General features: G+C 42.3%; 1 long non-coding RNA gene across 2 annotated transcripts in view; it reads left to right on the top strand.

Annotated features, from left to right (window-relative positions):
- The window catches only part of LOC124177813, a 41826-nt gene that overhangs the window by 16044 nt on the left and 10886 nt on the right, over positions 1 to 14896 (top strand). Inside the window, exons 1-2 of one of the 2 annotated variants that reach the window (XR_006869668.1) lie at positions 8142 to 8157; positions 8684 to 8771. This is a non-coding gene — a long non-coding RNA (uncharacterized LOC124177813). Of the gene's footprint in view, positions 1 to 8141; positions 8158 to 8683; positions 8772 to 14896 lie in introns of those variants that run through there. The other variant, XR_006869667.1, reaches the window with a different exon arrangement.

Here is a 14896-nt window from a genome sequence, read left to right as displayed (position 1 = left end):
AATTCTTAGGCAAACATTTGGGTTAATTAATTTGTCCGGGGAATTTCTGGATTATTTGCAAAAGGAATTCGTTGATGTACGTAAGCTTGTGACTCGACGCCGGTGGATGTCGTAGACGATAACTTGAATCGCGACGTGTGATAGCGACGATTAAACCGCACCGACAGTCGCCGACTTGTTTGACAGGTGTTTATAGGTGCCAGAAGCAAGTCGAGGGTTCCTTAAAACGGCGGCATTTCCAGTCAGGGAATGAGAAAGTAAAGGGGTGGGGGTGGTTCGGTTGGGTTATGGGATTTAAATTAGACGTCGGTGTGTTTAATTGTGGCGGTATCTTATCTGGGAATTAATTTCATCCCCGGATCCTAAGAGCCCGGTGAACTCGGCTAGACCGTAGAGGAGAGAGATTTATAACCTCGCCCTCCGAGAGGCCGAAGGCGACGAAATTCCGACGTTTTACGTGACGCGACGAGGTCGGACGACAATGTCTCGCCGTTGGGAAAGTCCGGCGAAAAAAAACGATTTGGAGACAACAATAAAGTCGATTTGAAAAACTCGAGACGCGCACCGTTTCGTTGATGACAAAATATCTCTACCGATCGACGTCGAATCGAATTGAATCGAATCGAATTGAACACCCTAAATTCGATCCTGTAATTTTGTAAAGATACCATCAAATTTTGATTTTTTTTTTTTTTTTTATCAATCAATTTTGCGAGAGAGATAAAGAGAAAGGTAGAGAGAGAGGATGGGGATGAGACACGACGAACGATGTAACGCATTCCGATAAGCTTCTCATCCTCTCTGTGTATATATATATATATGTGTGTGTGTGTATATACGCGTTACGCATACTTCAAAGCTGGAATTTTTTCATTATTTTTCCCTAACGGTACGGAAGAATAATGAAAATATGAATAAATGAATAACTCGAAATTTTAACCCGTACAGCATCAGGCGCTTCTTCCGGTTTCTCGTCGAGCTTCGCGTACAACCGTCATTGAGTTTGTTTTTATTTAATTTTTATTTTGTTCGTCCTGTCGTCGTTACATGATTAAATGTACAAGCGACGTATAAAACATGAAACACGACGTACCTAACCAATCGATGTAATTCGGAAAGATTTCCTTTGCGCGTAAAATTATTCGACGATATTGGAAATGGATTAATGAAAAAATTATTATTCCCTGTATTGATTAAGAGAACATTTAAAATTGATTATTCAGCCGTATTAATTTCTATTTTCTCTTTTATTCTTCACCCTCGAAAACCGATACATAACGGAAACTCTGCGGTCCGTCGAGTACCGTCGGATGAAATTGACGTGTATATGCATACACATATATAAGTATACATGTATAGGAGGATCGAACGATCGTATATAGATACATTTTACACAGACACAGGTATAATCCCCATTCCCAGCGGAGTTAATTCTCCTCGTTGCTAGTTTGAAGCGTAAAAAAAAAAAAGAAGAAGAAGAAGAGACGAAAATGTTGCAACGGTGAAAAAAAATCAGACTACAGCGAATTAGCCGGCGATCGATCGGCTAATCTTCCGGCGGTTTCTGTCATGTGGAAATAAACCGCACTGGAGAGTTGAAAATATCGAATTGAAACACACGTTACGTACGGATGCGACGGGTTGATATTATCATACTATTAGTAATTAGTAATTCGACGAGTAAATGAAAAATTAATCGGACCGAGGACGAGACGTATTTTATTTAGCTACCCACGCAATTTCGCGCTTACTGCGAATGAAAAATAAGGCGTGTCAAAACGAACGCACGCGTTATTGCGCAATGTGACGATAATTGTAGTCGTTGGTCGTTGCGGCGGCGGGCACATATGCAGCGTAGAAGCTGAGGGTATGAGCCAACAGCGGCATGGATAAAACATCACCTAAACGGTTATTTCCTCATTAGAATGCCAGCCGTCGAATCAAGTAGTCGCGGTGTGCGAGCCTCGGCGGCTTCGACGGCTTCCCGACTTCCATACTTGGTCCGAATTTCATGAAACCGACTTCCGGTCGGACACCGTTGGAAAATCTGCGCCTCTGAAGACGGACGGGCTCGTATCAATCGGGAAGACACGGCGCACTGACTCTGCCCGAGGATCAGCCGAGGAATCGAGGCTTATAACCGGCAGCTGTGCTCCACATTTCAAGGATAGGATGTATTCTTCGCTCTTTGTTGCTTCGCGACAAAAGAGGCGCAGAGGAGAGGAGAGGAGAGGAGAGGAGAGGCGGCCTCAACGTTCGACAAAGCCGGCCGCGACCCCGTCCCGAGTCTATGAGCATTCAGAGGCATGCATGCACGTTTCGCCCTCTTTTTTTCACCCGGTTCCACGGCTCGCTCCATGTGACGGGGATATGGAGAACCAGAAGAAGAAGCAGAAGAAGAAGAAGAAGAAGAAGAAGTGGAAGTAGAAGATCTTTTTGTCCCCGAGCCACTCGGCTCTGCCCATCGACTACAGGCTGATACACAACTCGTAAAGTCGTTCAACACCATCGTTTTCAACCAGAACGATCAACGCCGAAAGCAAAGCTCGGTTGTACACTGTGAATAACGGTGATGTTGGAATTTGGCGAAGTTGGACAGCGTGAATTGTCAGAGTGGAGGAACGACGTCGAATCGAACATCGAACATCGAACACCGTTTGTAGAACGTTGGTGGGTGAGAATCTTCGAAACTGTCCATACTTTGGACGAGTCAAACCGCAAGCCAACCTTGAAACCCTTCGAACAACCATCCATTTGGCAAATTGAATGGAATACAGCGAGTCGAGAGGACGTCGATAGTTGAAAATATTTTGACGCAGAATTGGGAATAACTTGAAAGTGTCACAGTACAGGTACTCGGTCCAGTTTTTCCAATTATACGGAAAACGAGAAGAGGAATTAACAGTGACGATGAAACGGTCTAGTTACGGTGTTTGAAAACAAGTCGAATCCAACCCAGCCAAGCATACAAACGACCGAATGTAACGTGCTTCGGAGTTTCGTTGATCACGGTTGAAAGACTCTGTAGTAAAAAAGTCTGCGGAACAAGACGCAGGCAGTTTTGTTCCTCATAGGTCGGAAAAATCATTCGCTCGCACGTTGCACACACGTGCGTTTCTCCGGTATTTATGGACGCGGTGTCGCGTCTTTTCCATGCCGTACCCCAGATCCGTCTGTGTGAAATTCCTGCTTGCACTTCTGCATTGTAAACCGCACGAGCTTAGGTGCGTCTGTGAAAGTACCGGTTTTCAGGGATGACTAGAGGCTTGGGGTACGCGTACCTACCTACCCACCAATGCGCGTCTTTCATCCGCGTTTCTGTCTTTGAGAAGGGGACCCCGGCGATTGCTGATCCCCGGGACTAACGGTCGAACTCGTTATTCTCTTCCTCCGGGACCACGAGATTCCGATCCGTCATCCTTTTATCCTGATTTTCACTTGTGCGCTGTCAATGGTCACGGTATTGAAATTGAAAGATCCTCAATCCCGTCGACATAATCCATTCAACATTGGTTAGAATCAACTTCGCAGCTGACAACGCTCGAACAACTCTGAAATTAACCGGCTCTGAGTTCGCTCTGCTCTCGTAACGATTACTTGCCAGCAATCGTGGATTCCGAATGCCCGTTTCAATAATACACTCAGCAGAACCACGCAGACGGGTGTGTATAATTCCACCACTGCCGGATCTTAGTGCCCCACAATCCGGGAATAGATTGGATACGGGGACTGGTTTTAGCGTTTAGATAGATCGGTAAACCTGTCACCGGGAACATATTATTACCCGGGACACCGCGGCCCGGAACAATTGCCAAAGTTAGACGATCCGCCGGTTGGCTAATCGGACTAATTGCAAATTTTTGGCACCTCGACCCGGGAATAATTCGAATGCCAGAACGGAAATCTAGTCTTCCAAAGTTTTCACCTGACATTATTTTCCCATGCGGCTCCTCCAGCGTTCGTTTTACAAAATGTTGTGCAAACGTGGAACGATGTCTGTTCAATGGTTACGTTGGGGTGACGTTGAGCTAACGGAGGCAATGAGGAAAAAAATTGTGATTAATGAAGGAGATGAAGAAACGTTGCGGAATAATTGACCGCGGAATTCTTTCTTCTTCTTCTTCTTCTTCTTTTCCAGCTGCGCGTTATGTTCGTAAATATTTGTGCGTCGGGCAAGAGAGCGTGAGTACTAAATTGGTGAGTTAGTGTAAACGGTCAAGGGATAACTGCCAAGCTGTTTCACCGTCCTCGTCATGCCGGCGTGCCGTTGAAACGTCCGGCAATAAATCTATTAGTCGGTCAAGTGTTGCTGTTTATTGTGTCCCGCTACGCGAACACGAAGCGTTTCTTACTTTTATTGCAACTAACGCGACAACGTCTCTTATCGCTTCACGGTCAGTCGTTCCCTGACCATTCGGAGCACGGACGTTGGATCGAAAACGCGGATTTCCCGAATGGCTCGACGTCGATACTTCTCTGCTCAATTGACGAAGATGAACAATCATCCTCCATTTACTCGCTCGTACTTGCAACTGTGGTATCGATCGATTCTTTGATCAATCTTACACTCTTGACGATCAATTGGGTACGATTTGACAAATGTTGTTGGCAATTGCACGGACCGAAGTCGATCGATTGGGATAGAATTTTTTAAACATCGCTGTATCGGAAATGACAATTTCGTAAACGTGAAAACAGTCGCGGAAGGGTATCTTCGGTGACGAAAGTTCGCTTCAGGCGATTTACGGAGAATTTATTATTACGGATCTGGCAATATATATTTTGCATCGCGTAACGTTGACTCGATAAAGTTGGAGACGTCAGCAGGCAGCTAACCGTGTGACTAAGATAACAAACTCATATCTGGCAAGTGTTGTGTACGAGTGTGTCGCCACGGACCTTTGTTGAAACAATTAAACGGCAAAGATAGCTTCGCCTATAGCGTGAAACGACGTAAAATTTTACGAAATACTTTTACACCCGGGTAATCCGTGTACACGGTCGGAGAAAAAATACCTTCGGCGTTGTTCGTTCTACCAAAGTGCACTTCGAGTACAATTTTCGAATTCTACGTATCCGCAGCCCGCAATCGCTCGACCGATAGAGTCAAATTTGAACAAGAGTTTCGGTCCCGTTCTTATCTACCTCAAGAATAACGGACCCGAGCATCCGGCGCCGCGTTTCCGGTCAGCGTTGAATACATTCAATATATATATATATATATATATATTATTTTTTTTCTCGATAAAACGTGGAAACGGAACTCGTGGTTATTTAAAAAATTTTCACCGTACGTAAATTTTCCGTCGAATACCGAGAAAATTCTACCGGTTTCTCAGGGCTCGGATAAATTCTTGAGACGTCGCTGGATTCCGGGGGTGAGAATTCTACCCGAACGGAAACTTGACCTTTGTGAAAACGTGGGTCCTCTCGCCTCTCCGAGGGTTCTAGGCCGGGTTTTGCGACAGAATGGATCGTTGCAGGTACCCAGGCTAGCTGGCTGAGCTAAGAGCGTCGGGATGAAAACTTTTCGGCGGTTCAAAATCTCTCAAATTGTTCGAATACCGGGAAATTTCTGACCGCGAGGCGGTTAGAAAACGGTCCTCCTCCCATCCGAGTCTCTTCTCACGACTCTCGCCTCACTCGCCATGTGTTTGTTTAGTCTTTACGCCGCTGCTGCTGCTGCTGTTTCTGCTTCTGCTTATGCTTATGCGGTGGCGATGATCTAACCAGGCGTGCCACGGTTCGATTAAAATACCGCTCTACGAACTTCGTCGTCGCGTCACGTCCTTCTCTCCCGTATCATCAAAACGCGGCATCGAAGCGCAATAGTGCCAAGATTTGAATCGAAGCAATGATTCGCGGGGATAAACGAGCTTGAGAAACGACGCGGGGAACGATGTGAGGAAAACCACGTATTAATACTGCCGCGTTGAGTAAAAGTGATTTATCAAATTTTCGACGTACGTTGTCAGGTTCGCGCGTCTTTGTTTATGCAATAATGTCCGGCAATAAAATCGAACGATATAAGCCAGGAGCCAACGCTCGTCCACGCGATCAGTTTCTGTGTAAACTGGACATTTTTGACTATCGAGAAAAATAGAATCGTCCGATTCGGGTGATTTTTTTTTTCCCCCGCCTTCTTTTTTCCAATATAAGTATGAAAATTCTTTCACGCCGCGCGCAGCGTCGGAACCCTGGAAATAGAGAGAGAGAGAGAGAGAGAGAAAGAGAGAGAGAGAGGGTGATATTATCGAACCCGGGAAAAAGCCCGTAGGTACCATAATTTACCGCATCACGGGGGTTGGTAGCTCGGTTAAACGGCGAAGGAAAAGTAATATCGGTGAGTTTGTGTTGGCATTCCGTATACTTATAATAGATGCGATATTAAACACACAAACAGATATTATTAACCGGAGGAGGGTGCAGGTGAGGCGGGGTTTTTTCTTGTCTCGCGGGGAGGGAGAAGAGGGTGAAAAAAAATATCATTCGTGATCTATGGGGACTTAGTCATTAGTAAATGAGCGAACCCTGGGGTAAAATCGTGGGGGGGGTGGTGATAGTGAATATGGAAGGGATGGAGGCGGGAGACCAGGTGGTATCTTTGCTCCGTTTGCAGGGTCGTTATTAAAGGTACATGATGATCCACAAGTATAATAATTTACGCAAAACGCGAAGGAACGAACGAAGGAACGAAGGAACGAAGGAACGAACGAACAGCAACCCCTCTTTACAATACAAGTAGCAGGGAGCGAGGGTGAAGGAGGAGGAAAAAGGGGAGGGGAGGGATTGGAAGCGGTAATGCTTTTTGTTAATTATTACACCAGCCGCACACTCAGGGGGCTTAAAATAACCCATAAATAATCTACGATAGAATACCTTGGCGGCAAGTTCGCGTATACGTATATATCTATTTGTAAATGGATTCAGCGCATGCTTACGCGTGTGTGTGCGCGAGGTAGCGAACGGTGTTACACCTTAGAAATTAACCCGCAAGTGTTCGTGCACCGCTGGTGTTAAGCGAAACGATATAAAATTCAAACACCTGGTAAACGTATGCGTCGCAATTAGCTCGTTAATGAGAATTAATGAGGGGAGAAGATCAGGGGTAAGGAAACACAGATATTGCGAGCGTTAAACTTTGCCAAAAGAGAAGAAGAAGAAGAAGAAAAAATCGAGTTTTAGAATTTGAAACTGCCTCGTCCGACATGTTACGCAGGATTCGCAGAATAAAAGCGATTCCCAAAGGTTTCATTGTAGTGAAATTTGTGAAACTGAAAAATCTGTGTGTCTTTTAAATGATTTGTGCAATTTTAAAATGAAAAATTTTCGCTCCGATTTATCGCGTTGTTATTAAAATTTGTTGCGGTAAAGCTGATGAAAAAATTTTCATGTTACAAATGGATTAAATCGTTGAAACAACGCACATTTTTGAATTTCGCGATCCTTGAATATCGAACGATTTCGATAAAACTTTGGAAATCGCTGCTATTCTCCGTCTTCTGTAACACATTGAATGAAAGCAGCTCCGAATTCGAAAACTCAATTTTTCATTTCCACGGTCCGTGTAACGTGCATACACGCAAAGCTAACGAGGAACGACGAAGAATAAATCGGAAAACTGCGACGATCGTTTATTATTTACTTAATGCGTATAATTTTTCTTCAATTCTTTGACAGTTTATACACACGCGTTGTCGAGTAACTGCAAAATAAAAATAATAAAATTTAGGTTACAACAATAGACTCGGTGTAAATAAATACGTCGAAAGACCGTTAAATTTTTCATCATCAATTTATCGTTCGTTTACATTTCACCGTGTTTAAAGTCTATTAAATTCAAGAATAAATAAATAAATAGATGTAATAAATTAATTGAACCACGTTTTGCATACCTAGTTACTTGTATTTCGAATTGAAACTAATAATACCCCCCCACCCCCGCTGTTACATGTATCGAATGTATAGCGACTTGGCGACTAGAAGTGGGCGGGTGGCAGGGTGGGGGGTGGGGGGTGGGGGGGTTCAGCTGATAGCGTTGAATAATCCGGCAGTCTACCTCGCGCCAGCTAACCGTGAGCCTCGATATTGAAATTCTCGATAAACGAATATGTGATACACGCTATCACATTATACGTATAATACATATACATATAGGTATATATATATATATATATATATATATATATATATATATATATATAAACGATAGGTCAAATTTGTTCGTCAGAGGATTTTATCCATATGGATAATAATACTAGCAATTAACGCGAAGACGCCTATGCGTACATAATTTTTTCGGGCGTTAATTTATTTCTCACACGCGAATTTTCATATATGTCGCGCTTTGTTGTTGTTGTTATAATTTGTGCTGGCGCGCAGTGTGAACTGGAACGAGGACCTCGGTCATTCATTGAATGAAATTTACCGCTCGTTACGCAACGCGCGTATTTTTATTGTTTCGTTTCTCTGGCCTTAATTTTTTTTTTTTTTTTTATCCATTCGGTGCAAAGTGTGAAACGGAGTTTTTTTTTTTTTTTTTTTTGTTTCAAAACGGTTACGTACGCAATTGCCAGTAATAATAATAATTACGATGGTATTATTATTAATAATAATAATGATATTTTAACGGCGTGCGGTACAGTGAGTGAATTTTCTTCTTCTCTTTTTATCGTCGATATAGTTTGTGGCTGAATGAGATCCGGTCGAGAAGCTGATAACATATCGTGTACACGCACACTCCATTCCGTGGACCGCCCCAACTCAACTTTGTAAGTATAAATATTTCTGCCGCTTACCATTTCGGTTGTTTTTTTTTTTTTCTTTCTTTTTCCATACTTTAACCATGTTTTTACTTGTACTCGGAGGATAAAGAAAGAACGACCTACGCGTATGTCGTTTCGCTTAAACGGTGCGATAACGCAATCGTCGTGTATAAAATCGGGTTATAAAATTGTAGGGTCTTGTCGTTATTACACGCATACGACGAATTATTTAATCAAATACACATGCCACGGGTACGATAGTATTTTATTATATATCGTAATTTTCGGAGTATTCGGTAAATATTATCGCTACGACGACGCGTTAGCTCCGGCGAAACGAGGAGAATAATTATTTCCGCGTGTACGATGCACGTAATATCTCTACGTGTGTTTATAAATATTATACAACGTGATGTAAGAATGCGCGTGTGTGTGTGCAAAAATTATTTACGTTACGATCGGCGTTCCGCGCGTAATACCTGATTAGCGACGACGATTGTTGTCGTCGAGGAAAAAATAATATTTTAATTGTATGGAATTTTTTTTTTTTTTTTTCTTTTTTTTTTCAACACACACGCGCACCGAATGCAGCCTCAACGCTTATCGTGCATACACGTGTCTATATGTATAGTTTATCTACGCGCAGACGTATCGATGGTTCAACTAATAGGTATAGTTCGTTGTGCACGTTTCGTATCTTTTACGTGCCTCGACGCATTTCTCCTGCCTATCTTTTTGCGTCCGCACGTGTGTGTGTACGGATCTAGATTAGCCTAATCGTCACGTCCGCTCGTCGTCCCCCCTCCCCCCCCCCCCCTCGCTTGCGCCATGTCGCAAAAATCCTCGTGATATGGGCTCTTGCGGATTTTTACTTTTCATCGGTGCGAGAAAAGTGAAGGTTTTTAGAGAAATTCCGGTCTGTGCGACAAACTGCCGCTGTGATCGGATTCCTACATTTTTATTGTAGGTTAAAAGTGTGGCGAGATACACTGAGAAAAATTTCATTCGTTAACAGTAACTAGAAAAATTCAGTAAAACGGGTATCGTTAAACAAAAACTGTTTGAACATTGTTGGAATTACGAAAAACTAGGTACGCGTAAACATTTTGCGCTATCGTTGATACTTTTTTTTTTTTTTTTGCTGATTGCAACGCAAAATCAGTTTGCGAGGTTTACATTGATTTTTTTTTTAGTTAAACGAGGCTTTAACGTTAATTTATCGTTGCACGAGCATTAAATTTTTGCAACGGTTGGAAGGAAATATAGAGTAACGGATACTAGAATTTCTGGTAACAGCCATAAAATTATTGACGATAAATAAATGCTGAAAATAATTGGCAAAATTTTTCCCTATGTTGTTGTTTTTTTTTTTTTTTTTCGTTTTCGTCGCTTCTCGCACACCTGCGACGAGGAAATTTCCAGCTTTTACGCATTTGTAATTAACCTGCCGGAGAAATTAATTAACTCTGCGAAAGTTGTGAAACTTGTCACTTTGGTCACTGTAGAAGGAGACCCTCTTTCTTTGCTCGCGTGCCCACCTCTCGACATGTGGCTGTTGCCTAGTGACGACCTCTTAACTCCCCGCAGACGGCGTTTCGTTACTTAAACAGTGAATAGCATGCGTAGCCATTATACGCACAAGCGTATAACCTACGTCTTTAATAAATGTAGCACCTAATTATGAAACTTGTGTAATTGGTTGAATTAATCTTTAACGAATACGTGCAACGTGTGTTTAACATTGTTGGAGTTGAAAGGGTGATACTTTTCGTCAAACATTGTCAGACGCGATATAGCCGAACATTGATAATTTTTCGAATAATTATATTCGAAATTTGCAAGCTCGTGTTTGTGAAAATTCACGAAGAGTGACCGATGGAATTATAAAAATAAAAGCCACTACGTCGATACTTTATTTCAAATCGCAGCAAAATGGTTGAAAATTCAACAGATTCGTTCAATTCGATTTCTACGATGGTTCGGTAGGTTATATTTTACTTCATCGCGTTGACGTCGTTCCATATTTTGTTATACAATATTGCACAGATATCGATTATGACGAACAAATGTAATCGACATCGAATTGACCAGCGAAGAGAAAAAATTTTTAAATCTGTTCCCAACGATATTGTAGGGTGAATATACTATTGCAAATAAAATTATCCGCGGTACAGTGAAATCCAAATCGATCTACTTGGTTTTTAACAATCATCGATATCCAAGCCTCTTCTTTTTACAATTACATTATCTTATATTTTCAAATATCAGGTATGTTGATAATTTGACGAACAGTCAACTCAACTTTCTCAACTGTCTCGTTTTTACTAGACAATTTTCTTTTTCTTTTCTTTTTTCTTTCTATATACGTTATTTCATACCTTTACCAAGACGCGAACCGTGCCTGTAAGTATAATTTTATCCGGCTCTCTCTCTCTCTCTCTCTCTTTCTCTCTCGTCATCAGTGACGCAGAATATGTAACCTCGTCGAGTGAGGTATGTACTCGGTATGCGGATAATACGTATGCAAATACACACACGTATCACACATGCATGCATATTTCCTACCCGGCAGGCTGTGCAAAAGTGGTGTGGTACAGAAACGGTAAGGGTTGAGTTTCGTTCTCCGAGATTTTTTTTCCAACTTGTTCCGGTCGCCGACCGCGTACGTTTATACGTATAGACGAACATACGTAAAGTATGTGCAGTTACTTACAGCCACGGTGAAAATGGTATGTATTACTTACGTAGAGAAATCGCGGGAGTGCGGATAACGGTTCGCTGATAAGTGTTCGCCTTCCGGTAGAATTCTTTTGATGCCCTCGGTTTTTCTATTTCTCTCTCTCTCTCTCTCTCGTTCAGGTGTGTTTTTTTTTTATTTTTTATTTACTTTTATTTTCTTTCCCTTTATTATCACTCTTTACATTCGCCGCGTTATAATTTAATTAACGAGGTATCGGCATTGTCGTTTACGCCTGGATTCGGACTTTGTTCGAACAATCGAACGTTATTCCTGTACTGTGTTGAGAATTTGCACCAAGAGTCGCACGACAGGTGCGTGTGATTAACGTGGCTTTGTCAAGTTGCGTTGAACGAACGATTGAGAAAAAATCACTCGTTGATCGTTGCGAGAATGATACTGCTAATTAACTTGCCTGTTTCACTCATGTATTTACTTTTTATCGGTTACTCGTTACTAACGTGTGCACAGGTGTTCCAACTTCCGCGATCGGAAATAAATGGAAGTCGAGGAACGGCTGACGAATGTGATATAATATTTTTCAAAACAACAACGACAACGTTAACCAGGCTTCGGATATTACAAGGAAATTTTTTAAACGCGTTCGATCTGTCGTTAAATTTTATTATTGTATGTTATTATTGTTAATATATCTTCGGTCCAACGATTGACGCGTTGGTGCATTCTTGTAAATGCCTCCTTTTCAGATCCTAGAGATTCGAAAAGTTCGAGATTCGTTGAAATTAGAACATAACACGGGAATTTTTGAAAAGTAAAAGGAGACACGATTATACATTTGAAAAATTCTTCGACAAAAGGAACAGATTTTCAATACATTCGATTTATTTATTGTTGATCTTCAGAGGATAGTAAATTGTTTTCAGATATATCGCATCATCCATGATGTGAAAAAAAATAAAATAAAAAATCAATTATACAAGCACGAATAATTTCTCTAATTAGAAATTATAACGCATGTCGCAAACAAAATTCGTACAAAGATGAAAATTACAGCGCAGGCTCGTTATTATTCGCAATATTCTCATCTCACCGTCAATTTCTTCTTCTTCTTCTTCTTCTTTTTTCTTTTCTTTCCTCTCTTTTCGTCTTTGGTACTAAAATTTTCCCCCCGTTTCCTTATCCTTTTACTCTTTTCGCTCAATTACAAACCTTACCGCTCTATACGTATACACCTAACGTTTTTTCCACCGTGAAAACTTGCGAGTCTCTGCGAACCGTGCTTGCAACTTTCTTTCACGCGTGCATAATACGCGTACATGTATAGGTACATATTCGCACGTAAATACGTACGTAATTTATACGCATACACGTAATGTGGATACAAACTCTGTGAGCTCACATTGCATGCCGTACGTTATCGCAGCGCTAATTACCGCCGGTGTGACGTACATTAATGTACGAACGTACATATATACGGGGCATTCCTCGCCAAGTCAGGGAAAGGTTGACCGTAACATTTTTAAATTTCAATCAATGATTTTTTTCCCACGTTAGTACGGTTCCTGAAAATATTTTAATCGTTTCTTCTGTTTGACATGTCTGTTAGAAATCTAGTACAGTGATAAAATTCTGCCGCGAGTACGAAAGATGAGACGATACGGACCGAAAGGGGAAAATTCGTGTCCAAATTCGAGAATGAATTTTGCTCGTTTTGGCGACGAGACAGGGGTTCAGAGCGAAATAATCGCATCCTTTTTCGCCCTTCGCCGTTTCGCGTCGCGACGTTGACATGCAGACGGTTTTGGTCGTTCGCCGTTTATAATTCGATCCCGGTTAAACGCCATTCACAATTATTATCCGGCGGATTTATATCCCGACGGTCGTGTTTCGCCTCGGGCCGAGAACGCCGGAGGGTTTTAGGTGATGAATTTTCCCTGTGTTATAAACTTAATGTTTCTCAACAGCGTTGGCCGTCGCGTCTCGTTAAGCTCGGAATCGAGGACGGGCTTAAGTTCCTTCTTACCCTTTGACCTGAGAGCTAGGCGTCGAGATTACTCATTTCGGACCGATCTTAAGAGGCTGCGCTGCTTCGATAAGTGAGACCTCGATTTTTGGGGCGTTAAAATCCTCGCAATTTTTGTCCAAGTCAGTCTGGTCGAGAATGTCGAATACTTTGCGATAAGATGAAAATCGGAGAAAATAATCAACAGCGATAAAGACGATGAGAAAATTAAATTTTAATGACAACGACGATGGTCACAAGTTATCGGTAAATTGTTTAGACTAAACATTGCTTAACGAATTTTTGGGGATTTGTGAATTTTTAATTGAAAGCGGCGAGAGACAGCCGATCGAAAAAGAAGAAGAAGATGATGATACCAAAGCTTCTAAGCTTTCCGCTTCGAAACTTCTCATTCGTCACCCCCAAATTCTGACGATTATAATTTTTATGATTCTCAATTATTTTCGTCCTTTGTTTCTGATTGATTCTGGTAAAATCTTTGCTCAAAGTACGTGTCTTGAAATTTGCGAATTTGAAATTGAAACTGACGACGGAGGCTTTGTCGAAGAGAAATAAGAAGAATGGACCTCCGGTCGTTTCGCAGCAGGCATTGCACGTAAGAGCCGAGGAACCGCGCCACGCCTTTTCTTTCCTCTTTCGCGGGAGGATTGTAATTGTGTGTGTTTAGGGAAATATTTATTAGACATAATGGCTCGTGGCACTGACGAGGAAATTACCATCGGTGGAAGGAAGGAAGGCAGGAAGGCAGGAAGGAAGGAAGGAAGGAAGGAAGGAAGGAAGGAAGGAAGGAAGGAGGTTCTGAACCCCGTGACCTCCTCCCTGGTAGGAACCCCGTCTCTCCTCCTCTCCTCTCCTCTCCTCTCCTCTCCTCTCCTCTCCTCTCCATCGTCGCCATGGCAACAACTCTCTCACCCCGGTGGTCCGCCGTCCCGAAAACATTGACCTTACCCTGCACCACCATAACCGGAATGGATTGTCGCCTCCTGGACGATGGCAGAGCGTTGGTATCCTCAGGGCTTACCTTAGTCCTGGAAATGCCGCGTTTCACACGTTTCGCGTAGAGTATTTGGATAAAATATCAAACTTGTTGCCAAGAAAATTATTCATTCGTTACGTATCGTTGTCGATATTTGTCGACCATCACCATCGCCTCGTCGAATAAGATTAAGAATCTTGAAAACCAAAGAAATTATAAAAATGTAGGATCTATCGAGGATACAACAATCGAGATGCAACGGTCATCGCTCGCGTGGATCGAGTCGGAGTGATTCTCGAGAATATCCGCGACAACACTTGCATTAGCTTTGGTCGAGGGGGCTTAACGTGGGTAAAGTTTGCATTCCCGTAGCGTAATCGAATCAGGTAGTAGACTCTGGACGACAGGCACCTGAGCGTCGTCTCGCTGCCTGT

The sequence above is a fragment of the Neodiprion fabricii genome, chromosome 3 (genome assembly GCF_021155785.1).
Source record: "Neodiprion fabricii isolate iyNeoFabr1 chromosome 3, iyNeoFabr1.1, whole genome shotgun sequence".
In the NCBI taxonomy this organism is placed as follows: domain Eukaryota; kingdom Metazoa; phylum Arthropoda; class Insecta; order Hymenoptera; family Diprionidae; genus Neodiprion; species Neodiprion fabricii.
Note: the sequence above shows the minus strand (reverse complement) of the source record. Positions and strands in the feature narration are given on the sequence as shown.